Source organism: Tachypleus tridentatus, chromosome 4, assembly GCF_004210375.1.
Source record: "Tachypleus tridentatus isolate NWPU-2018 chromosome 4, ASM421037v1, whole genome shotgun sequence".
Lineage (NCBI taxonomy): Eukaryota > Metazoa > Arthropoda > Merostomata > Xiphosura > Limulidae > Tachypleus > Tachypleus tridentatus.
In genome coordinates this window covers 27,213,607-27,241,030 of record NC_134828.1, presented here as the reverse complement: position 1 = coordinate 27,241,030, position 27,424 = coordinate 27,213,607, and the positions used below count along the sequence as shown (strand labels likewise).

General features: G+C 32.0%; 1 pseudogene across 1 annotated transcript in view; it reads left to right on the top strand.

The window, feature by feature from the left end:
• The window catches only part of LOC143248734 (twitchin-like), a 301,767-nt pseudogene that overhangs the window by 159,120 nt on the left and 115,223 nt on the right, over nucleotides 1-27,424 (top strand). Inside the window, exons 57-74 of the transcript XR_013027162.1 lie at nucleotides 1,176-1,457; nucleotides 1,825-2,124; nucleotides 6,051-6,353; nucleotides 7,135-7,416; nucleotides 9,136-9,312; nucleotides 9,544-9,666; nucleotides 10,147-10,446; nucleotides 14,040-14,321; nucleotides 15,478-15,668; nucleotides 16,163-16,277; nucleotides 16,917-17,052; nucleotides 17,807-17,973; nucleotides 20,190-20,471; nucleotides 20,782-21,078; nucleotides 21,457-21,759; nucleotides 21,989-22,270; nucleotides 23,202-23,501; nucleotides 26,863-27,165. The product of XR_013027162.1 is annotated as a twitchin-like (transcript). The remainder of the gene's footprint in view (nucleotides 1-1,175; nucleotides 1,458-1,824; nucleotides 2,125-6,050; nucleotides 6,354-7,134; nucleotides 7,417-9,135; nucleotides 9,313-9,543; nucleotides 9,667-10,146; nucleotides 10,447-14,039; nucleotides 14,322-15,477; nucleotides 15,669-16,162; nucleotides 16,278-16,916; nucleotides 17,053-17,806; nucleotides 17,974-20,189; nucleotides 20,472-20,781; nucleotides 21,079-21,456; nucleotides 21,760-21,988; nucleotides 22,271-23,201; nucleotides 23,502-26,862; nucleotides 27,166-27,424) is intronic.

Below are 27,424 nucleotides of genomic sequence, written 5' to 3'. Positions count from 1 at the left end.
TCTCTTGGCATTCATAATTGTGACATATTGGAGTAAAACAAGTTGGAAAGTATTTATTTATTGGCATACCAGCTGGTATTAACATACAATTTCCTTCATTGCTTTCCACTCAGCTATCCAGTAACCAACAAGATGCCTAAATGGAACATATGACAATTGGGTGCCAACCATGGCCTCATCGCGAGTAGTGAATCTGATATTACGTAAGTGTGCTTTGATGCACTTGACTCACATACATAAGTGTGTCAAGTTGTGTTCAAATTCATGATAATGAAGAAGTGTGAGAAAAGAGGATGTTAGCTCTCTGTTTACTGATTAGTGTCAAATTGATGAGCCTGGACGAAGCAGAATAAGGCATAAACAGCACCAACAATTGTTGCAGCATGAAGGGTGGGAGAAGTGGGAAATGTACATCCAAGCTTAATATAGTTTTTCAAAGTGTTAACAAATGTATTTTTTCATGTGTGATCTTATTGATTTATCTCTATAAAACGTTTTGTAAGTTTGTTAATTAATTACACCAGATTGATATGTTAACCATTCATTTTAACTATTTATGATTACTAAAAAGTAGTCTTTAGAGAAACATGGATGAACAGATGTAGTATTTACAGTAAATTTTGAGGTATTTAATAAGTAAACCTTTTTTCTTCATTGCTACTTATATTTTGTATAAATCTTGCTATTATTAATCTGATTATAGTTTATTACAAGTATAGAAATATGTTCTTAAAGGAATTTAAACCTTAAAACCTCATTTTGAAGAACTCTGTTTATGTAAAAAAAATAGTAAATTTTTATTACAATTTATATAAATATTCTACTTACTATTATATTATATTATATTATTATTATATTATATTATATTATATTACACAACCATTGTTGTTTGTTTTTGTTGTTAAGCACAATGCAGTATTTATTCTGCACCCATTGCAAGTATGAAAACCTGATTTGTAGCATTATAAGCTCTCAAAGTTATTGCTGAGCCATTGGAGATAGAGATTCTCTGTTTTGAATGTTTTAAAACTATAAAAATACATTTTGAACAATGTGGGTGCAAGTAAAATAGGTAATTTATTTATTTTGATCATAGAAGTTTTTTTTTATTTTGTGTTGTTTGATACTGATATATTTAAAAAGAAACAAATACAATAATAAATTGTTTTTTATAGTACCTCCTAAGATTGAACGACGTAGCTTAAGACCAATCACTATCAAAGCTGGCCAGCCATTTGAATATGATGTTAAGATTATTGGTGAGCCTTCTCCAACAGTCACGTGGAAACTTAAGGACAAACTTGTGATAGAAGGACCTAATATAACCATCACAAATGTTCCTTACAATAGTAAACTGACTTGTGACAAATCTCAGAGGAAGGATTCGGGAATCTACCACATAGTAGCAGTTAACCAGTATGGCCAAGATGAAGTTGAGGTTGAAGTTACTGTGCTGGGTTTGTTGAATTGCACCTATATGTTTTAATACATTGTTTTGCAGTGTATTGTAAGAAGTAATGCTCATTGAAACGTATATCCATGCTTCTTTATATTATTTTTAAAAATTTATAATGATAGGTCTTTGATTTTATTAGTTATTTTGTTTATGTATAAAAAACAAAAACATGATTTATTCTTCATTAATTGTGTTGAGATTAAAAAATTGTAAAAAGCTTTAGCTGTTCTTCACATAAAAGCAGTGGTACATGTGGTTTTGAGTTAGTTGAAAAATATTTTAAATGTTTTTGTAGTAATTTTATTGTACTGACTTGTAATCTTTGATGTTGCCAATTTAAAGTTCATTTAGTTAATGTTTTGTTTTAGCTAAACCAGGAAAACCAGAAGGTCCCTTGGAAGTTAGTGACGTCCATAAGCATGGTTGTAAATTACAGTGGAATAAGCCTAAAGATGATGGAGGAGAGATAATTGACCACTACACAGTTGAAAAACTGGATCCAGATATTGGATCTTGGATGCATCTTTGTAAGAGCCATGTTCCAGAAGCTGAAGCTAGTGGGCTAACACCAGGAAAGTCCCACCAGTTCCGAGTTAAAGCTGTAAATAAGGAAGGAGAATCGGAACCTTTGGAGACCATAGCTCCTGTTATCATCAAAGATCCCTACAGTATGTCAAAATTTATTTTATAAAGTGTTAGATTTTAGGTTCCTTCTATCTACTGGGAGTAAAATTATAAACAAAATTCAAGGAATGTTGTTATTACATGTCCAGATTATTTCTCACTGAACTATAAAATATTTAAACACGTATATATCTATAGACACACACACACACATGTATATATACATACAAATAATTTAAGGGCAAGATATTTGATGATCTATTTAGGTCATTCAATCCACTAAACTAATACTTTAAAACAAAAAATGTAAAACACTAAATCCCATCCCTTGTCATTCAGATATTTATAAAGCCTTCCTTGACGCTTCCTTAAATTAACTGCATCTATCACATCTGAAGGCTACCCATTCCAAATGAAAACCTCTCTGCAAGTAAAATAAAAGCTGTTTTAACTGAAGATAACTCCAAGAATTCATATTTGTGTCCCCAAGGTTTACCATTTTTACTATTAAGCATGTAAAAGGATGGTGCATCAACATCATCAATTACCTTAACAATCCTCTTGACATGAATTACTATATTTGATAATAGGACATCCTATAGAACTATAGAACATTCTGTCTGTATAAAATTCTGTCTAAGATACAGACATCTACCCATGTGCTTGCCATGAATGGCAACATATGAATGGGAGGTGAGGATCTCGGTAATTAGGTGGTGTTGGGGTGCTGCAACATACCACTTTGCCCTTGAATTCCTGTACACAGATGTCTTTGAGTTGCTCTTCCATGGTCATTAATCTAGTAAACCAACTGCCACTGTTGGACATGGTCAACAAGTGTCATGGATTTTATATCTGGTGCTAGTGGTTAGGTATAATACTTTTGAAATCCTGGCATGGCTCCACTGTATTGGTATGACAGTGTGGCAGCTACCCTTGTAGTTTTCCATGGTAAGTGGAGTCAGTGACATTACATGTCCAGGCTATTTCTTATTGAAATAACTTATGGATTTCCTGGCCCTTCATCTTCAGGCAGATTTTTTCTGACTAAGATTTTATTTGAAAATATTCCTCACTTGCTACATCATCTTAAACAGCTCTAATATAATAACTTATTTTCACTTATTTTTTATTTGAAATGCAGTTTAAATCCTTTTAATTACATTTTTTACTTTTCTCATATGAAGTGATTATGGTTTTTCATAATCACCAGTGATAATTAGCATGTCCAATCATCTCTCCAACTATTCTTAGTCTGTGACCTAAATATGAAAAGTCTTCATCCTCTTGTTACAAGTACAGCAGGGATTTCAAATTGACCTGCTATGAAAAAGTACATCATTTTCTGACATGAAGGGTTATGGGTCAAAGACCATGTCATCACATTTGTTGACTTGCATCCAAAAGTTTTATTGAACTATTATTTAATGAATTTATGTCATTAAGTTTGGAATCACATTGTAGATTACGATGCAAACTTTAACATTATATATGAGTTAATTTCTTAATTTGAAAGTAAATATTAAAAGAACACACCTAAATACCTAAATATAGATTTTAGTGAGCCACAGGGTATGTTGAATGTAACACTCTTTATAATTAGATGTTTGTGATGTCAGAATACTAAGTCTATAGTTTCATATAAATTATGAACTCATATTACTAATATTAACAAGCTTGAATATAAATTAAAAACCTGCTATCTTTTGCTGAGATATGGAATGTGTACTGAAACAAACACAGTGGCCCCATTCACCTCTTTTTATTTTTGAAAATGGCCCATTATATACACTTCAATGTATGGCATGTAAATAACCAATCGACAGTTTAGAATGTAAATGTCTCATAGTGCTTGTTTCAGCCATTTTAATCTGTGAAAAGGCTACCATGTTCATTAGAACCAAAATTTCAATATGATAGGTTGTGTCTTTAGTCTGCTTGAAGTTTCATATTTTTTAAATATAAATACATCTTAGTTACTATGCTTACTAGTTGAATTCCATGCTATCAGTATAGTTATTTATGATTTTTTTTTATATTCAACTGTGTATATAAAGCCTAAGAAACATTGATATTTTCCATATGCAAAAGTTTAAAAAGCTTAGCAACCTATGTTGAGCAGCAACTTGGTTAAAACATCGTAGCAAGAAGAAATAGTTGTTTGTTTTACTCTTTTTATTTATTGCTTTACATGATAAGAAAATTAAGTTTAATAGTTTATTGGAAAATATAAATCATATGTATATACATGCAATGTATAATAATTGAAATGTGACTGCATGTTACAAAATACTAGTCCATTAAAACCCAGTCACGATAGGGAAGACTAAAGATCACTTTTATACTATAGGATGCATAACATGATTGCACATGCACCACATCAATGCAAATTATGTAATGTTAGCTGGGCACGACTGGAAGGTCAATATAATAAAAAAATATTAATATATCACGTTATGAGACTTAAACTACTTAGATTAAACATTTGTGTTTTTGTGTTATAATATTTAGTCATTCTAGTAAGAAAAAAAAAGCATAATTTATATTTATTTCCTAATTATTTTATGATGGTTGCCAGGTTGGTCAACTGACAGATCCCACATAATTAGTGTATAGAAAATAACATGAATTATAAAGTATTACTGAAAATAAATGTATTTAGGAGGTTTTATAGATTCAGCAAATAACATTTGAGATTTTTGGGATGAAGTATAGTTTTTTAAATCACAACATGATATCACTTTCCACTCAGACTAACAATGAAACAACATGATATCACTTTCCACTCAGACTAACAATGAAACAACATGATATCACTTTCCACTCAGACTAACAATAAAACAACATATCACTTTCCACTCAGACTAACAATAAAACAACATGATATCACTTTCCACTCAGACTAACAATGAAACAACATGATATCACTTTCCACTCAGACTAACAATGAAACAACATGATATCACTTTCCACTCAGACTAACAATGAAACAACATGATATCACTTTCCACTCAGACTAACAATGAAACAACATGATATCACTTTCCACTCAGACTAACAATGAAACAACATGATATCACTTTCCACTCAGACTAACAATAAAACAACATGATATCACTTTCCACTCAGACTAACAATGAAACAGACTCAATATTTTCACAAACAAATATTTAGTAAAACTATTTCATTAAAAGTCTGATTTTTTGTGTAAAAATAGTTGTAATATTTACTAAAGGTCTACCAAATTTTGTGAAGATACACATGATCTATCAAAAGTTATAGTGCAAATACTTAATGTGTGCAAATGTGTAGATGAACTCATGAATATTTTACTGAGCCCATCGTGAAAGGGTTAAGCATTTTAACATTTTGAGGAAAAGGATATTTGTTGTGTTCACCAGTAATGGTAAAGCAAGAGAATGCCACTACATGTCTAGCTCTCAAGTACACAACAGAAACAGTGATAAAAGTTAAACGACTTATCACTGGAAGCTTGTTCTAGCTGAAGTAGAAACTTCTTTTGGAGTTGTAAACAAGGTCATTCATATGGGTTGAGTTCTACAAAAACAATACCAATTTCACAAGCTTCTCCCAGATCACTTAGCCAAAGACCATTTCTTGAAAGCTGCATCAGAGGTGTCTGGCATGTAACAATGGAAAGCACATCATCACATTGTACAACACGCATGACTACTTGGTTGGAGTGTCTGCAAGTGTGTGAACAATCTAGTACTTCTTGCCATGGAGAAATGCTGGAAGCTCAGATCAGATTGCAGTGTTAAGTAGCAAACAGTTTTCAAGGGTGTATTTACTTTTAAATTATGGGTACTTTCAGTGATTTAGAAAATAATATAGAATAGTGTGTTTAACACTTTACCACAAAAAGTTGATAGTTTTTCAACTTTAAGCTTAAGAAACAGGTATAAAAAAGGAATTTTAATATAATTGTGAATGTTTTATTCTGGTCTAGATCCACCTAGTGAACCAGGGCGTCCTGAAGCAACAGATTGGAATAGAGATCACGTAGATTTGAAATGGAAGTCCCCTGACAGAGATGGTGGTACTCCCATTACTCATTATATCATTGAAAAGAGTAAGAAAGGCAGTTCAGTATGGGAGAAAGCTGCTGAAGTACCAGGAGATGCTTGTAAAGGAACTGCTCCTTTCCTAGAAGAGGGAAAAGAGTATGAGTTCCGTGTAATTGGAGTAAATAAAGCTGGACCTGGTGAACCTAGTGCAGCTTCAAAGCCAGTTGTTGCCAAGCCTCGTTTCTGTAAGTATTTTGTGACATAGTTTGTTATTGAACTCTATTTCAGGGATATGTACTGTATCTTTTATAACCCATCTATGATCTAACATAGCTTGTTATTTTACTATATTTCAGGTATATGCACACTGTTTCTATTTTATCAAGACTAATCTTGGTCATGTTGAATTTTGTTAAAGATATCTGGGATTTAGTTATGATCAATATCACATTATGGCTAAGATTTTGCTGCAAATGACATAACACTAACTGAGAAATAGCTTTATTCATATGACATTATAACTGTAAATTAGCTGCAATTTGTGTAACATTATAATGGAGATTTGGCTGTATAACCTAAAATTTTGATAATATATTCTTAAAAAGTTGAATAAGCTTACAATTTGCCTTGAACTTTTTTTTGTTTTTTGCTTGGAAGTTTATTTATACATTATAGATACTTTAGTTTAAAATTACCCATTGTATCTGTTTAAGAAGTTAACATTGCATACCTGTAAAATATTTAGTGTTTAAACTTTTTCTTATAGAATTGTTTTGATAGTTTAAAGGTTATGTGCTTCAGATAAGACGAAAAGAGCATTAAATATTCTTTTAAAGATATAGCATCCATGATAAACAAAGTTGAAGTGACCTAGTTCTAGTAGCAGAGATGGAAAGGAAGACATTTTGAACAAGGAAGTAGCTAGGCACTCATCTTTGTTTATTCAAGAACTTTACATATTATTATTGTAATAAAGGTACAAGCTTTCAAAATATTTATAATAATGTACTCATGCTTTGGTCTCAGTGGCTCCTGTCATTGATCGAAAGAACCTCAAAGATGTGACTATTAAAGCTGGACTTTTGATCAAGTTTGATGTCAATATTTCTGGTGAACCACCTCCTACAGTAACATGGAACCTGAATGATGACTTCCTCAAGCCTGGCAAACATAGGCAAATTGAAAATGAAGAGTACAACACCAAACTGACCGTTCGACGAACTACACGATCTGATAGTGGCCAGTATACGGTTATGGCTGTGAATAATTCAGGAAGAGATTCTGCTTCTGTTAATGTTACAGTAGTAGGTAAGCCCATTTTTAAAATAAAATGAGTTATCTAATGCAAGTGAAATTATAAAGGTCTATTGTAAATTGAAGAAGAGGACAATGCATATATGGTTTATTCTGAAAACAAATTATTATAAATTTCAGTTTTAATGAGGTAGATATCTGTGATGGTGCCTTGAAAACATAAATTCTAAGTGGCACAGTTAAACAAATACTGACAAGTTTAGTGTTTTAGGATGATTGAACACTGATGTCTGTCTTCTGAAATTACTGAAGTTGTGAAGTTTATGTTGCTACACTGAATGTTACAGTAGAAACAAGTAAATTTTGGAGGGACTCAATCATGAAATAAAAAAAAAGTTTTCAAAAGTTGACTGAAAATAAGGGGTTATAGGTCCTGTTCCCCTGATTATATGATTTGTAAACTGTAATATATTAATTAAGATGAACATGACAGTTGTGTAACATATGTGTTAAAGAAATAGCCAACATTTAAGTGTACACAGTCATTAGTTACAGTTCCAATTGTCTTCAGTTTCAAAATATAATATAAAAGTTGGTTTAGCATAATGATTTACTGTATGAAGTTAAAATACAGTAAGACTGGCTTTTTCTTTAATCAACTGTGCTATATTAAATTGCTATTTTGTTTGAGTTACAATAAAGTAAATTATTTTATTGGAAGGGTTCAGGACCCTCCTGCCCCCTCCACACTTTTAACAAAAATTGGACAATAATAATATTTTTATTAATTTTCTAACAATATGTGATGTATAATAGATGTCAACTGATTAAAATACAAGTGTTCATCCATCATAAAAGAGGTGGAAATAACATAACTTATAGTGTTTAGGGACAATAAAGTATCTATTGGTCCATCTAGACTGTCCCATCATCTAAACTAGACTAAAACTATCATATAAATAAATGAAAAGAATAAATAAATTAAATAAAACCTTAAAACTAACTGTTATTATTCAGACAGTTATCAAGTTTTCTGTTAAACTTACTTCAGTTTCCTGTTTTCACAACATCTGAAGGCAACCTATTCCAAAGGCCAACCACCCTGTTAGAAAAATAAAACTATCTTAGGTGAAAATGATTTTAATCTACTAAAATGTGTATCTGTGTCCCTTAGTCCTACTATTTTAACTGTTAAGTATGAAAAAATAATGGTGCATCAACACTGCAAATTCCCTTTACAATCTTAAACACCTCAATCATATCCACTCTAACTTTTCTTTTTTTCAAGAGAAAATAATTTCAGAGATCTTAATCTCTCCTCATATGATAGCCCTTTCCTCTCATCATTCTAGTAACCCTTTTCTGAACCAGTTCTAACAATTCATTGTCTTTACTAACATAAGGAGAATAAGACTGAGCACAATACTTCAAGTGTGTAGTTTAAACAGTGACCTATAGAATGAAATTATAACATCTTGAGACTTGTAATTCAGTATTTCTGTAGATACGGCCTGGCATGGCCAGGTGTGTTAAGGCACAAGAAGCTTAGGTAAATACATATATTAATCTTAAAAATGTGAAACCATCTGTATAATAAAAAAATAGTAATAATAAAATAACAGTAATAAAATAGAAATATAAACATTTTAACCAGTAACGTTAATAACAGTATGTATAGTATTATGAACATTGCTGTTTGTTTGTCTTTACTTTTATTTAAAGAAGTTTATTACATCATTAGTCTTAACTTGAAAATTTCTGTTTGTGATATAGATAAGCCAACCCCTCCAGAGGGACCTCTTGACGTTTTGGATGTTCACAAAGAAGGATGCAGATTGAAATGGAAACGACCGAAGGATGATGGAGGTGTACAACTTGAAGGTTATGAAGTAGAGAAGATGGATCCAGAATCAGGGGTTTGGGTTCCTGTAGGGAAACAAAAGGAACCAGGTAAATGAGACACAGTAAAGGTATTCTGGTAAATCAATTTCAAGGTAGCTGAGCAAAACTGATGGTGATGTATATGTCTGACAGCATCATTAATAACTTTTACATACCTTCAACTTCAAAATACTGTTTTGTATTGTTAAAAAATGAAGCATTGTTTTAATTCTTTGATAATTATTTTTCTGCGATATTTATTTGATAGGTATTGTATCTATTTCATTGTTTTCATTCTAGCTATGGAAGTAACAGGGCTTACTCCAGGCAAAGACTACAAGTTCAGGGTTAGAGCTTTAAATAAGGAGGGTGAATCTGAACCTCTAGAAACACAGAAACCTATTAAAGCAAAGAATCCATATGGTATGTTGGAAATTTTAACTAGGTAAAAATACAGTGTACAGAACATTACTTGGACTTACCTCAAAGTTTTTCTTTTCCCTATTTCCTATGAACTATTTGTTTATCAATGTAATATTATGATTTATAGATGTTGAAAATATTTAATTGTGATCTCTTTTTGTAACTATATTTTTTTAGTTTTTGTTTCTTGTTAGATTAACAAGTAAAAGAATTTAAATATGACATACGTGAAGTTTTTCATGGGTACCTTAACTAGCAATTTTATGTAATTCAAACTGATGTTATTGTGATGTATAAATACACATTTTAGAGGATATTTCTAATTTTGTGCAAGTATTTTCTGAAAACCTTTGTGTTTGTAATTTTCATAATATTTTGGGTTACTTGCTGAATTTTTTTTCACAATGCAGGAACAGCCTGGAAAAAGTGAATTTGATGCATATTTTAAACACTTTGTATCTAATTTTACTGTACCTCTAGATGAGCCAGGCCAACCAGGAAAACCAGAACCAACTGACTGGGATAAAGACCATGTGGATCTTAAATGGTCACCACCTGAAAGTGATGGTGGTTCTCCTGTCACTTGCTATATTATAGAAAAGAAGGGTAAGTTTGGTGACTGGGAGAAAGCATTGGAAGTTCCAGCCTCTCGAACCAAAACTACTGTTCCAGATCTCACACAAGGTCAACCAGTGGAGTTTCGTGTTCGAGCCGTCAATAAGGCTGGACCAGGAACACCAAGTGAAGCAAGCATGGCTGTTGTCACAAAGCCAAGGAGATGTAAGCTTCTTTAGACTTTTGTAAATTCCTTAAAATAATTCTTTTCTCTGTCTTGCATACTTTATTTTCGTAAGTAATTGATTCTTTTAAGTTGGTAAAAAATGTGAATTAATGTATTTATCAAATCAAATAGCTCTGTTAGGCTATATGTAAAAGTATTTAACTGTTACTCAACTAATCACAAACTAGATAATTGTCAAAAGAAATAGGTAAATGGTAATCTGGCATTTGGTTAAAGATTTGATATATATTTCTTCAGAATTGTTCAGTCTTTTGTAAGTGAACACATTTCTATCAGCAATCTTTGTTATCCATGTTTTTGGTCTGTTGCAGTGTAACAAAAAATAAATGTTGAAAATCAAACCAGCAAGGTTATATAGAGTGAGCATATCTATACTATTATTTGACAAAACTTTGGGCCCAAGCCTGCCACAACCAACAGGGTCTGGGGAGTAACATTGGAGGTTTGCATACAGACCTGACCCCTTGTATTTATCCCAGAAGCATTTTGTCATTACTGTGCTTTGTGTCTGTTTATGACTGGTGAACCACAGGACTGATTGTCATCAAACTTGGCACGTGCTTTGGGGAGTGACAAGGGGGGAGATATTTAGATCTGCTCGCTTTCTGTCACCCTTGTATGTTGAAAGAGTATGTCAGTTAGTAACAGTATATTTATGTGCTAGATATGAAATCTGTAGTTGTGAAAATTTTTGTAAAGAATCAACGGACATATATTCAAATCTCCTATATAAGTATATTCAATGGAAGATACTCTGAGATCAATTTTGTTTGATTAAAAAGTTAACTAAAGAATAATAACCATTCAGCATCAGTATTTAGAAGACAAACAATTATAAAATTGTTTAATCATCTAGCAGCTCATCTCAATAAAAATATTGTCATTTAATTCAGCAAATAAATCTTTTTTTCTTAAAAGAAGGAGAATTACAATTTAAACATGCTATGTGTTGTAGCATGTAGGTGTTGTGTGTTATTCATAAACTCAGTTAGGAGAAGTAACCACCATAAACATGCTATGTTTGGTGACTGGGAGAAAGCATTGGAAGTATGTAGGTGTTATGTGTCATTCACAAAGTCAGTTAGGAGAAGTAACATAAAAATTAAACATTAGTGTGAAAAGTGGATTGAAAGAAGAGTAAGCAGCAATAGTGTAATTTCCATGCTACCATGTGTACTGGAAGTAAACCAGCCTCAGGAGAATTAAAAAACTAGTGTTTAATTAATATTAGAGTATTTAAATCTCATCCATTACTAGCACAAATATGTAATTGCTGCAGTTTTGAAAGAAACAGTGATACAAGGTGTTATTTACATGAGATATAGCCAGTGTTGAGTGCAGTGATTGTTTGTGTATTGTTTATGGTGATTGCTGTGGCAAAGACAGTTCAGCCTATCAGCATGCATTAAATATCTTGGAAGTATATTGCTTAGGATTACAGTGCAAAGTATGGTAGTAAATGCCAACTTGTGCTATTTCAGTATTATTTATCATACTAAGTGCTAATTTATTTGTATTAATACATTTTTCATGATGAATTTGTATATTATTATGTTTTGATTAAATTTACACCAGGCTGGTGGTTGGAGTAACTTGTAATAGGATTTTTAAGGTGGTTATTATTCTACTTTAGGAATGTTTAGAACTTTTAAGGGTAGAAGATGGCTGGTAATATTTAGTGGAAATACCTTTAGAGTGGTTTTATGTTATTTCTACTTTTGACTTTAATACGTCCCTTTTAGGGTAACTGCCTTCTTACAACTGACTGCAGACAGTGAAAGGCAGTAAGAGTTGAGACACTGTGAATATAAGTGCTCAGCTTTGTGCCTCTATTTAATTTTCTATCACTGCTAACTGGTTTCTCATCTGTTCTTTGGATTTTGTCACTGATAGATGGGATATCTCCAGTGTTTTTGGGTGCTGTTACCACAGGCAGTCATCATGACCTTTGTATTACAACTGGAAAGTGCAATGAATTTTTATAAAAGGAAGCTTAAAAACTATTTTGAACATGGGGTAGACAAAAAAAAAAGTCGTCCCCTTGAAAATATTGTTAGTTTGTAAAACTATATGTTTTTAGAACTCAGTCAACGAGATGTGTTGAAATATGATCTCAAATCCTAATTTTAACACTGGCTTCTTTTGTAAATACATGAACTATTTGTGATATTAGTTATGTTTTTTATAGACAGTTTTGTACACCTGCTGTAGTTGTTACATCTTCTTATTCCAAACTAGCTTACAGAATGGTCAAACAAGTTTCTATGCAATAACTGAATAATATAATGTAAGAAACTACAGTAGGTTCACAAAACTTTTTATGAGAAGATGTAACTAAAATCATGAAAAGAGATTAGAGATTATATCTGAACAGATTTTATTGAGTGTATAATAAAAAAATATATAGTTTTACATATTTTTCTGAAATCTAATTAAAGATATAACAAGTTAACAACATTTTCAGGAGGGGGGATTTTATTTTGTTCACCCATATATATAAATATATACATACACACACACACACACATACCACCATTGATAAGTAGACCAATTCCTGTGAAATTTTCTCAGTATTTCTATGCTTTACTGTCTGTGGAATCTCAACAGTTCTATGTTGAGCAACCTGTAGAATCTCTTCCAGGTTCTATGGGTAATTCTTTCATTTTGGGGCTAAACTTATGTTATTTCGATAAAGTGACCAAGGAAGTTTGGTTGCAGAAGAATTCATTGAGAGTACTGAAAATACTAACACTAGTGACAGTGAGTAAATACAAACATACAAAATGAATTTAATATAGATGGTGAATACATTTGTTCTTAAATGAAAAGTCTCTGAGAATTATCATATTTTACCAGTATAAAAATGGTTTACACATTCATCTCTGATGCTGGAGTTCATGAAGGAAAATTATCAATGTGATATTATTATTTTGCTATTATTATATTATAGGAATTTACTGACCAGCAAAGTTGCAGAGTGCAACTGGTTTGTTATCACCCATGTATAAGGAGTGTCAAAATTATTAAACCTGTAAATGGTCAAACAGCCCTGTTTGAATGTTTCGGTAATTCTGTGACATTACCAAAAATACTTCTCATGCCAAAACTGATTTACAAAGTTTGAATGTTGAAAGAAGAAAAAATTAATTCTTTCACTTAGAAAAACCAGCATGCATCAGACCATGAGTGTAGTGTCATTTTGTAATGGATGTATACCTTGTGCTGTCACCTGGTGAGTGTTGTATATAATGTCTCAGTTATTTCTTCAAAGCATCCCCCCAAAATGTGGTACCTGCGAGCCTACAGAAATGTATATGTCACATAATGAAAATGATAAATGCAAGAACAAAATTGTGACCATAGGGTAATGTTACAGATGCATGTCAGCTGTGGTGGGATGGCATTAGCTTGCAAGAAACCCCTGTGGACTTTTTTGGTATGTACTATTCAGAGCCCTTGTGCATTCTTCAAATGTAAAGGAACAAAATATTTATTTAACAGTAGCACATTGTCATATGGGTTTTGGAGTGTGTAATTGTTTTATTTATTTTTACCTTGGAATTTCTTCTAGTACCACCTCAGATAGAACGGACAAGTCTGTATAAAGTCCGAATCAAAGCAGGACATTCCTTCAATTTTGATGTAAATGTAATTGGGGAGCCAGCACCAGAGACAACGTGGAAATTACGGAATAGAAATGTGACATCCTCAGACCGAGTGAAGGTTGCCAGTGAACCAAATAACACTAAACTTTCTGTACGTCAAGCCAGGCGAGAAGACTGTGGAATGTACACTATTACAGCTGTTAATGAACATGGAAGAGATGAAGCTCAAGTAGAAGTTATTGTTCTTGGTAAGTGGATTTCTGTAGGCCTTATCTGAGTATCATTATTATAGTAGAAGTGGTTGTTCTTGGCAAGTGGTTTTCTGTAGGCCTTATCTAAGTATCATTATTATAGTAGAAGTGGTTGTTCTTGGTAAGTGGATTTCTGTAGGCCTTATCTAAGTATCATTATTATAGTAGAAGTGGTTGTTCTTGGCAAGTGGTTTTCTGTAGGCCTTATCTAAGTATCTTTATTATAGTAGAAGTGTTTGTTCTTGGTAAGTGGATTTCTGTAGGCCTTATCTAAGTATCATTATTATAGTAGAAGTGGTTGTTCTTGGCAAGTGGTTTTCTGTAGGCCTTATCTAAGTATCATTATTATAGTAGAAGTGGTTGTTCTTGGCAAGTGGTTTTCTGTAGGCCTTATCTAAGTATCATTATTATAGTAGAAGTGGTTGCTCTTAGTTTACTGTGGGAATGATCTATGCATCTTTATTATTCTATCTGCAAGTTTAAACATCTGGGTCATTTAGTAAAGTCAATTGCTTTTCATGAATTTTTAATATACCAAGGATTATAGGAATACTGCACCAAGGTAATCCATTTCTACCTTAAACTAAACCTTAATTTGAAAGTTTTATGAATTATTCCTTACCATTCATTTAATGCTTGTTGTATTTTATTTTATATTTCAAACTTGCATGCTTTACATGCCATAAGATTATATTTCCTAAGAATCAATGCTGTATACAATTTGTAATATAAAATTTTGATAAATCAGTTAGCATTTTTTAAATCATTCTTCTAACTTAGTGAATATATTTTTCTGTAGAACTTTATCTCTCTAGGTATTGCCTTAGTTGGAGTGGACTAGTATTTATAACATCTTTTACAAATAGAATAATAACATTTTAAACAAAGTAATAAAACACTTTTGCTAATGATGTTATTTATTTCTATCACAAACAAAGTTTACTTCTAGAAGGAAGTTTAAAAGTAAGCATACTAGTGGCCTAATTTATATATAAATAGATAACTTAAATACTTTCTTCTGCACTTGAGAAATTTCATTAAAACTATGTTTTTTCTAAAGAACACTAGTTTATATGCTATTAGTGTCTGGAGAAGGTAAAAGTATGTGTTATTGTGTTGTTACTTTAAACTTACTGAAATATTTCTCTTCAAGATAAACCTTTTCCACCTGCTGGTCCTCTGAAAGTGGATGAAGTTCATGCTGAAGGATGTACACTAAAATGGAACCCACCAGGGGATGATGGTGGGGTTCCTATCGATCATTACAATGTTGAAAAAATGGACACTGAATCTGGTAAATGGATACCTGCTGGGGAAACTGTTGGACCAGAAACCTCCTTGAAGGTTAGTTTCATTGCTTATGGATGTGCCAAAACAAATGGTTTATTCATTCTTCTTTTATAATTGTTTTGGTGTTCAATTCTCTGTTTTTCTGAGGTGGGAATATTGGTAGAAAGTTGTTTAATAAAGGTTCAATAAATTATTAAAATATAACCTTCAATTTAATTCATACTCATAAGTTCTCTAAAGTTAATATTAGAAAGATTTACACTTTCCCAAGTATCAAAAAGACATTGTTAGAATTTGTCTCTGAGTATTCCCTTAGTTAGAAGAAGTCAGCATGAATGATTTGATGTTATGCAATATTTGTTAAAATTTTCACTTATATTATAGATGGAATTTATTACCGTGATTTACCTTACAAAAAAACTACTATGAGTTGGATTCTACAAGTTGTATGTTTCTAATATTTTGTCTTTTTATCATGGTAATGTAACTTATTACTGAGAATTATGATTGAGTAATTATATTTATGTGTTACCTTCTCTTATCTATAGGTTAAAGGTCTTCAAGTTGGGAAAAAGTATAAATTCCGAGTTAGAGCTGTAAACAGACAGGGAGAGTCAGAACCTTTGGAAACAGATAAAGTCATTGAAGCCAAAAACCCATTTGGTTAGTCTTCGCTCTATTTAAAGAATATTACATTCTTTGACATGTGAAAGCTTATATTTATAAAAGAGAGTATAAAGGCAAGCACTGGTTGAATTTTAAGAGTTAACTTGAGAAGGATGGTTGATACCTTATATATTAGCCTTATGTTACATCTGTTTAAACACAAGTGATTTGTTGAACTAGTAGTTTCTGGTATTTTATCATTCAGTGTGTTTATATCTTCTGTATTAAACTGATCACTTGTCTGGTGGCCACATGTTGTATCTAGTTTAAACTCAACTGATTGGTTAAACTAGATGTTTCTGGTATTATATCGCTCAGTCTGCTTTCTACATTTTGTTCTATAAACTTGTGTGATACTGTGCGACATTATATTTTCACCTGTAGTTGTTATATCTACCTTAAAGTGTTGACAAGAGAATGTGGTAGTACTCTAGAGTGTGAGTATAAGTTACAGCTATGTATTAAAATTGTAACACTTCTGAATGTTGAGAAAACTGTGAGGTGATAATAAAGAAAATCAAATACTTTATTAACTTTAGCAACTTTAAGCTGATTTACTATTGGCATTCAAATATTGTGTTTACTGATAGTTTTAACTAACAAAGGTTTTATTTGTCCTATAATTTTGTATTCTAGATGAACCAGGTAAACCAGAAACTCCAGAGATTGAAGACTATGACAAAGACTTTGTGAAACTGAAATGGCAGCCTCCAGCAAGTGATGGGGGCTCTCCTCTCACTGGATACATTCTGGAGAGGCGAGACAAACACAAGTAGGTAGAACTGTCTACAGCTACTTGCTTTGTCTATGTTATGTGATTTTGTGCATAATTTTTATGCTAAAAATAATTTGCCTATTAATTATTTTTATTTAACGTTTATGATTGTGCTAAACTGTCTCTGATTTGAGTAATGTTTGTGGGAGATATTTAACTTAATGTGTTTATACTATGTGTTTTGTTATAATTAGTGATTTAGAACTCAGAATCACTGAATGAGATTACATTATCTTAGTTTGTGAACAAGCAATTTATTATTTATTATTATCATAATACTATAGTTGGAAAAAGAAAATTATGTCCATGTATATAGACACAACAAACCTGTAATGTGCAAATACAGAGTTCAGTTTACTACCATATATAGAAGGCAACAACATATAAACACTAAACTACACGCTTCATCATAAGCAACATAATAAACACCAAAGTTATACACTTCTTCATTTCTGGTATAATAAACATCCATATTACACACTTTGTTCTGTTTAGAATTATAAACAGTTGAACTACAAACTTCATGTTAAACATCTAAATTACACACTTCATCTTATACAGCAGTAAAAGACACCTGAACAACACTATTCAAATTATTTACATTTAAAAGCCCCCCCCTTCCCCGAACCTGCATGTCGATACCCATGGAGGGCAAAGCACAGATAGCCCATTGTATAGCTTTCTGCTTAACTTCAAAAACAAATAAACACATTAAAAAGAACCTGATATATGAATTTCTTTTACTACCTAGTCCTGATTGGGCATCAGTGATGGAAGTGTCAGCTAGTGAAACAAGAGCAAAAGTTAGTGACCTGGATGAAGGCAATCAGTATGAGTTCAGAGTACGAGCTGTGAACAAAGGTGGTCCTGGGATTCCTAGTGATTCCACCGTTCCTCATGTTGCCAGACCAAAGAACAGTAGGTTAAATGTTGTGACATTTGTATTATAGTGTTTTACTGTACATCACAAAGAAAGAAGTGGATTATAAGTAAATACCATTAGGATATATTTTATTCATTTTTAGGTGTATGGAATGTAGTTAGCAATAACCTTGTAGTTTTAAATTTAAGAAGAAAACAATATAACAGTCAGTTGTTGTTCATACGTTTTGTGATTTATTCATTTTGACAATTAATTTTAGTAGGTGTATTTTTGTTCTTTTTATAATCAAACTGCTAGGAAACAAATATTTTAAATATATTTTAATGTTAATCAACACAGTTAAGGGATATCTTAACTTTTTTATATTGAACAAATGTCAGGTAATCAACCATTTGATATGGTAGGGCTGTAAATTCAATTAAAGAATGTGTGTACAAATATCAGCTAAATGAATGATCACAAGTTATTTGTTAATAAGTCACATGGTCTTCTTTAGACACTGAGTAATTCATAGCACAATGTTGCATGTCTGAGTGTATGAATAAGTTACTTGTGTAAGATGCCCTACTTCTCCATTAGAGTTGCTTTCAGTTCATCAGCTCTGCTTGAAAATGAATCATTGATGTAAAGGGTCTTCTTAGAGAGTCACATATGTAGACAGATCCAAAGACAGTTAGTGTATTGAATGGTTAATTGACCTGTTACCCTCTTATTTTGTCAGTTTGTTAACCAACTGAGTTTGTGTTAACATCTATTAGAAGAATATTCACTCTCCCTAACTGTACAAATCTTATATTGCTATGTTGTACCTCAGAATGATCACTGTGACTGCATACTTATCTGTTCTTAGAGTATTTTCTTACCTCTGCCATATACATGTTTTGTTCCATTAAATTATAATTAAATTTGGTCCTGTTCACTTTTTAGATCCGAAAACCACAGTTCATTTGTGAGAAAACCTTTAATTCGTGTCGTATTACAGACCTAATTGTTTCTGGAATTTAATAATGAAAAGGTGTTTTGTAGTGATAGGTTAAAGAATACATATCTTTGGTCAACTAGCATAAAAGCCAATCATACAAAGTTTGTTTCTGATCATTTGTGTACTAAATTGTTACCTAGTTGCTTCTTTAAATTAATCATCCAGTTGTTGAACTGAGGCTTGCTAGTTGCATTGAAACCATTTAATCATAGAGCAAATCATCTGTCAGTGTTATGAACAATAGTGCATTATTTCTGGTCTTCTACAGTGTTTTTGATTGACAGTCAAATATACAGTAAAAATTCTACATGTTTTAGTGTAAACCTTACCTTGTGTGACTTGCAACAAAACTTGTGCTTTATCAGCTTTCAGACATCATATTGCTCATAACATCATTAGGTTCTGGTTTGTTTCATTATCGTTTGGGATCTCATTTTCATACTCTGCTGTTGTTCAAACTGATAACTGTGTTTTCTTTTCTTTTATATGTCTGTGAAATATGCATACAAGATTATGACTCATTACTTAACACATGCATTTGTATTAAAATGAACTCAAGGGTATTGTTGACCACAATAACTAATTATAATTGTATCTTGTCATAAGGAGGAAGAGAAAACTCCAGTTAACCTTTAATTGTTTTGAGCAGAATTGTGAGTTAAAGGATTCAGTTTGATCAGGAGACACAAGATACCTGGTTACATTGAAGTTCCTGCCTGTTTGGTAAATATTAGTGCACCTGTATCATCAGGAATGACTGGGGTCAGACTTGACTTAGCTGGTATTTCTGTCTAGATAGGAGACAAGTGAGTTAAATTTGGTTAAGTTACAGCTTCTGTTAGGTTAAGTGTTGTTAGAGTGTTGGTTAAGTCAGAGCCTGAGTCTGTGGAGAAGTTTGAGTGTTGGACAAGTTAGAGCCTCAGTCTAGGTAGGAGAGATTTGAGTGTTATTTACAATAGAGGTTCTGTCTGGATAAGACAGGTCTAAGACTTGGATGTGTTAGAGGTCTTTAATGGTTGAAATTAATGTTAGATCCGTATAGGTTAGAGTTCAGGAGAGATGTGAGTTCACTTGTCTGGTTTAGAGAGCTCACCAAAAAATGTAAAATAGTATCACAGTCAGAATACCCTTTTGCTTCTTTATTGATATCAAAGCTTCAACAAGTTTTTTAACATTTAGTAGAACATTAATCTTTATCTGCAAAGAAGTTTAGGCAATTTTAAAATAAACTACTTTTTTTTATGAAAAACAAATTTTTGTCTTCTTTAGTGGCACCTAGAATTGATCGTAATTCCATGAATGACATTCGTATCAAGGCTGGCAAAAGCTTTGAATTGGATGTTCCAGTTCAAGGTGAACCTCCTCCAACCAAGAAGTGGACACTGGAAGGAAAACTGGTGGATGGATTAAAAAGGTGGACTATAAAACATGAAGACTATAAAACATCCATCAGTGTTCGCAATGCTGAACGGGTTGACAGTGGGACTTTGAACCTTACAGCAACAAACATAAATGGTTCAGACAGTGAAAAAGTGACTGTAGTTGTGTTAGGTGAGTGTTAACAAATCTTGTATCTCTGTGGAGGAAATAAGTAAATCAAAAATATCTGTAAATGTAATATGAGACAGGAAATTTCTGAGACAAGAAATATATAAGGAAAGAACTGTTTAGTAATTACCATAATTGGTTTTTGATTCTGTCATCATATCTCAGATTGAAATGATGTTCCAGAAATGTCTTATACACATTTTATTTCAGGGATTACATGCTGATAAGTTACATGTTAGAGTTTTCTGATGTATTTAATTTGTTGTAATCAGCTGGAGTTGTTTTCATACTAGCAGTTCTCTTTTATCTCTAGATATACCGAGCGCTCCTCAGAACCTGTACATATCTGAAATTACTAAGGAAAGCTGTTGGTTGACTTGGCGGCCACCAAAAGATAATGGTGGATGTGAGATATCTCATTATGTGGTAGAAAAGAAGGATGTAGAGATGGGCCGATGGATGCCAGTTGGAGAAAATAGCGACCCCAAAATTCGAGCTGATAAACTTATAGAAAATCATGAGTATATTTTCCGTGTGAAAGCTGTGAGTCGGGAGGGTGAGTCACCATGGTTGACTGATAGAGATTCCATTACTGCAAAGAATCCATTTGGTAAGATATCAATCTACAGTTCAATAATTTATGGGTAATCAGTGTCCAGTGTTACTTTTATAATGTATAAGTGAATGTGGAATCTAGCTTCCTGTAAGTTTTATCATTGTGAATAAATATTAAAACAAACATCTATGTTATCAAATAATTTCTTATCACATTGTTTTCATTGCACTATTTAGATTTTATTTCAGCATCTATTCTTTAATGATTTGTATTTTGTACATTTAAGTATATTGTATGTTATGTATGTAATGAAAAGTAACAATATTAAATTTTGTGGTGTGTGTCATACACATTACTGAAACATGAGATTCTATATTTTGCTTTATACCTGAGGTGCTTATATAACTTTTTAAATATTTTTTTCCTTCATAGACCAGCCTGATAAACCAGCAGCACCAGAAGTGGTGGACTGGGACAAAGGCCACGCAGATCTTGAATGGAGACCTCCTAGACGTGACGGTGGTGCTCCAATAACCACTTATATTATTGAAAAGAAACTTAAGCTGAGTCCCCTGTGGGAAGAGGCTATGAGAGTCCCTAGTGATATAACCAAAGCTAAAGTTCCTGATCTTAAGGAAGGAGAAGAATATGAATTCCGTGTTGTTGCTGTGAACAAGGCTGGCCTTAGTGAACCCAGCGATCCCTCTCAACCTGTTGTTACAAAACCACGCTTTTGTAAGTTTAGAATTATTTATATTCTTTTTTAACCTTATAAAATGAAAAAAATATCCTGCTTCAGTATATATATATATATTTCCAACATACATTTTTCTGAATCACACAAGATCCATGCCAAAAGAATATTAAGAGTATTATAATTAAACTAGTGTCTAATTGGACACTAGTGGATGTTTTAATATTTTTAACTTAAATCTTTTCTTTTATCACATTATTTTTTCTATAGTGGCTCCATCCTTAGATAAAGCAGCCCTGCAGGACATAAAGGTGCGTGCTGGCCGTCCTATAAGCTACACAGTTCCAGTCCGAGGTGAACCTACACCTTCAATCACATGGTATATCAATGACAAATCTGTAGTAGGAAATCCAAGAGTTGGAGTGACATCTACTGCTGGTCAGACTATCCTGGACATTCACTCATCATTCCGCTCTGACAGTGGAAAATATACGCTAACACTGGAAAACACATCAGGAAAGACAAGTGCATCAGCAATAGTTACTGTCATAGGTATGCTATTATACAATAAGAATAATATTGAACTATTATTACTAAAGAACAAGCTCAACTATTGCATGAAAATTTTGAAAATAGAAAAGAAATAAGTGACCATTGTTTTCCTTACTGACTGAAATATAGAATTAATTTTGGTTATATTTAAGAAAAATAATTTAGTTATGAGATGGTAAATACTTGTTGAGGAATATTCTGTGATCATCCTCCCCTCATCGGTTTTTTTTTCTTCTCTGCTGTGTGTTATAGTGTTACATTTTGTGTTGATTGTGGCTCATTGTTATATTTACTAACTGTGTGGTATGTTATAGTCCTTTATTGCATTTATCAGCTGTGTTATAGTAATACAAGGTGTTCGGAAAGTCACTGTGCAGTTTTATAACAACATTCATTTAGTCTATTTCAAGCCAACAACTGATAGCGGTGTTTAGAAACAAAATAAGAAGGATCCAAGCCTGTATTGATGCCAACAGGGGTCACTTTCAACATTGTTTATAATTGTCATCCATATTTACCTCCTGTATTCTATGTTGAAACATGTGACTTTCCAAACACCCTGTATATTTTGATATCAGTTTGCAAAAAATAATTGAATTGTTAACGTTTTAGCCAAATAACTTGGTGAAAGGATATAGACCTTTGACAATAGCACTATCTAACTTATATTGTTTATACATTGATTTCAACTATATTTGCTGTCTAATAGTTTCTGATTTTACATGAATTGAACTGTTTTACTGCTTGAAACATGATATATGCAAATATGACAAAAAGTTTCTTTTGATTTTAAGAAATGAAACATCAGGAGGTTTAACCTAAATTGTTTTGGTGTTTCCTGCTAATAAATGAGTTTTATTTGTGATTGATAATGTGTGAAAAGAAAGTAGGTTTATTATCTTTAATATGTACTGATGGAATATTTCACTAGCTCGACCATCACCTCCAGAAGGCCCACTCGCCATCACTGATATCACCCGAAATTCTGTACAGTTGAGCTGGAAGGTGCCTAAAGATGATGGTGGGTCTCACATTAAGTACTACATCATTGAGAAGATGGATGTATCTCGTGGAACTTGGGTGGAGGTTGGCAAGACAGATAAGCTCACCTACAAAGTCCAGAAACTAATTCACAAAAAGACTTATGAATTTCGGGTTTGTGCTGTGAATGAAATTGGTGATTCTGATTTCCTGGCTGGAGATAAACCAGTTATAGCTAAAGATCCTTATGGCAAGTTCATATTGAAATGTTTATATAATTGCAACTTTCTTCATAGAAAAATTCATTAACTAAATTTCAATTCAAGTACACATAATTAATGAAAGATTTTATAGATTACTCAGTTATAATTAAACATTCATATATCAGTAGTAAGTAAAGATAGTTTCATTATTATTGTTCGTTATAACCTTTAGAATAATTGTTAACTTATTGTTTACATACATGTAGGTTAATGTGGGCTTGGGTTTGGTATATGTGGTTAGAAATAGCCTTAATTTCCTGTGTTGGTTGAGTCTTGTGAGTTGTTGTTAGGATTATGGAGAGATTAATAGCACAGACCTGTAAATCTAAATTTCATAAAAGTTTTAATAATGAATTTTCTTTATTTCAGTTATGCAGATTTCGAAAACGGTATTCAGTTTTTCTACCATTAAGGATTTTTTAGAAATTGGGAAGAAACAAAACTAGTTCTAGAATGATTGATAAGAATCTCACACACAGTTGGTCTAGAGAAATCTATAGCCAGTGGTTGTCAACAAAATGGATACCCTAATTACATAGGCTTGTGATAGTTTCATTGTCTTGAAGTTGTTACATGCTTTACAGCAATTCCTGTACACTGAATACAAAAGTGATATCCATTTTTCTCCATCAAATACAGATTTTTCACCAAAATGACCTCAGTTGGCAGAGTGGTATGTCTTTGGACCCACACCACTTGAAAACAGGTTTTGGTACCTATGTTTGGCAGAGCGTAGATAGCCCATTGTATAGCTTTGTGTTTAATTTGAAACAAAGAAACAAAATTTCACAAAATATCGTATGAACTAATAAATAATTGAATCATTTTCATTGTAATCAGGTTACATTTTGTTATGCTTAAGGAATATCTGTTAGTGATAGAGAAAAGTGGATATCATTTTTTGATTCAGTGCACAGGAATTGCTGTAGAACATGTAATAATTTCAAGACAATAAAACCATCACAAGCCTGTGTAATTATAGTATCCAGTTTTCTGTATTGGTTTATAATGCTAAGTACTTTTAGTCAGCTTGTTATATGTGACTGGTTTTGTTAATCTATAAGTTGCTTTGTTTTTTCATTCTATATTTTAAAATTAACTTTCATGAGGAGATATTAATAATTAATACACCTAGATTATCATTATCAGCAGACTATATACACTATTCTGTAATGGTAATATATTTTAATAGTTTTCCGTGAATTCTACTTCATTCAAAATTATAGCAAGCTTTTCCATGTGAAATAGACCAAAAATTTAAAACCACTAAATAGCCCTTTGGCATCATTTGTTCATTGTTTCCATGGTTCAGGAAAACATCAGGGAATTTCACATGATACAGTTATTCTTCTGGCATGTTTAACATGCACATTTCATAGATAAACAAATGGATAAACTGCCTCTGTTGTGTAAGTTCTGGTAAACTATCACTAATTCATGACAGATCAAATTAAAACCTTACAAGATAACCTTTGAATAAACTGTGATTCTTAACACATATAGCCTTTCTTGTTGTTTTTAACTACATCCACACATGCTTGGTCGAAATTGACCAGTCACGTAACCACTTTACACTTGTTTAAAGTTGTTATAGTTTTGATATTATTAAATTTTAATATAATTTTGTGTATCTTCACAAAATTTGACAGATTTTCAGTTAACATTACAAGTCTTCCACATACAAAAAAATAAGGTTTTTAGTGAATTATTTTTAATAAATTAAAAAAGATTTATCTATGAATATGTCAAGTCTTTTATTGTCTAGTCCAAGTACAAAGCAACTTTCATGTTAAGATCAAAAATACTTTTCTTCATCTCAAAAATCTCGAATTTTATTTGTGTAATTTCTAAAACCTCCTAAATACATTTTAAACGTTTGTTTTCAGTAAAAACATTTTTATTTTATCTGTTAGTTTATCTAAAATAATTATAGACAAATAAACCTAAGTTACCTTTTCTAGAATGACTCCAAATTGTAACATGAAACTACATTTGTTTATCCTAAAATAGTTTTGTAACCATTTGAATTGTATCTAACTACTATTCACACCATTATGAGTTGTTAATCACTTGGGGAATGTGGAGATCATATTACCTTATCAAATTACATTAACCATGAAGTAGTTCAAGCTGCTCACGTGTGTATTGTGATAAGTTATTGTTATATATTGTACCTTGTTAAACCTAAACTAATGTAAAGAGGTTCCTGTTTTTATATTTTAGTTACTTTTATAACAATAAATAAAGAATACACATGAAAAACAAGAAATGAAGAACTTACCTAATCTTCTTTTAATTTCTGCTGTTGATTATTCATGACACTAAACATTGTTTTTTATACTAATGGTGTGCATCATTTTCTTATGGTAAAACCACATTGGACTGTCTGATGAGTCCACTTATACTAATGATATTAGTACACTAAATAACCTTTACTTAATTGAATAATGCACCAGAGATGCAAAAAAGACAATGTCCCATAAATATCACAATATTTTGGATTTCTAACTATGCAACAAAAGTCGTTGCAAATTTATCCAAGCTATTCAGTATGCTTCCCAAGGGTATGAATCTTGTACTGAAGAAGAAAAGTCAATTCTGTTGTTCAGAAAACAACACAGTATAATCTTTCATTTGATAGATGAAAACCATGGTTTTTTATTGGCTATAAATAATATAGTATTAAACAGAAGATGAGCTATTAAAAAAATTCTGAGAGAGAAGATGTAAGAGGTAGATGTGGTACAAGGGGTTTGATTTCTTATTTGATAGCTTTGTAACCAAACAAGATTGAAGGCTGTAAAAATTATGATTTGTCTGAGTGATGACAATTTTATAGTGAATAATTTATATTAAATTTCATAGTTATTGGATTAGTTGTGAACAGATTATTAAAGAGGAGATTCCTGGAGAGAAAAATGTCACATTTCTCATACTAGGCAGAATCCTGGATTTTTTTTCTCGTATTGCCTTGTGCAGTTAAGTATTTAAAACTTATATACTATTAAAATGTGGACTATTAACTATAATTTTATGCTGTACTAATTGGTATCACAAAAGGTGGTTTAATTAAAATTTGAATGTAAGTATCTAAAAACCTCATGAATGATGCTCATGCATGTATGGTTAAACAATATTGGAGTAATATTTTGTAATTTCACATATTAGTACACAAAATAGTTCAATGCCACATTACAAAGATAGATCAAATGGTTAGGGAATAAATCTTTTTGGTGAGGGAAGGATACATGAAAAGTCAGAGAATTTTATTTTGTCCAATGTAAGATAACTGTATATATTTATTTTGTTTCTATTGAAATTCTGAAATTATTAAATTTAATTTTTTAGAAAAACCTAGCAAACCAGGTAAGCCTAAAGTAACTGACTGGGACAAAGATCGGGTTGACGTTGAATGGAGCCCACCAAAGGAAGATGGTGGTTCCCCTATTACTGAATACACTATTCAGAAGAAAGAACGTGGTTCTCTTGTTTGGACTAAGGCTGCAGAGGTACCTTCTTCTTCAACTAAAGCTGTTGTAACTGATCTTGTAGAAGGGAATGACTATGAGTTCCGTGTGATTGCCAAAAATAAGGGTGGTGAGAGTGAACCAAGTGACCCATCTGAGATAATAACAACTAAACCTAGATTCTGTAAGTAAAATATATGACAAGCAATCTATTTTATGTAGCGATGGTCAAAGTCTGATACTGTAAATAAAATGTATGACAAGTGTTCCATCTTATCTAGTGATGATTAAATCTTAATACTGTAAGTAAAATCTTAAGCAAGTAATACATCTCACCTAATGATGGTCAGTGCTTGATACTGTAAGTCAGATCTATGACAAGTAATACATCTCACCTGATGATGGTCAGTGCTTGCTACTGTAAGTCAGATCTATAACAAGTA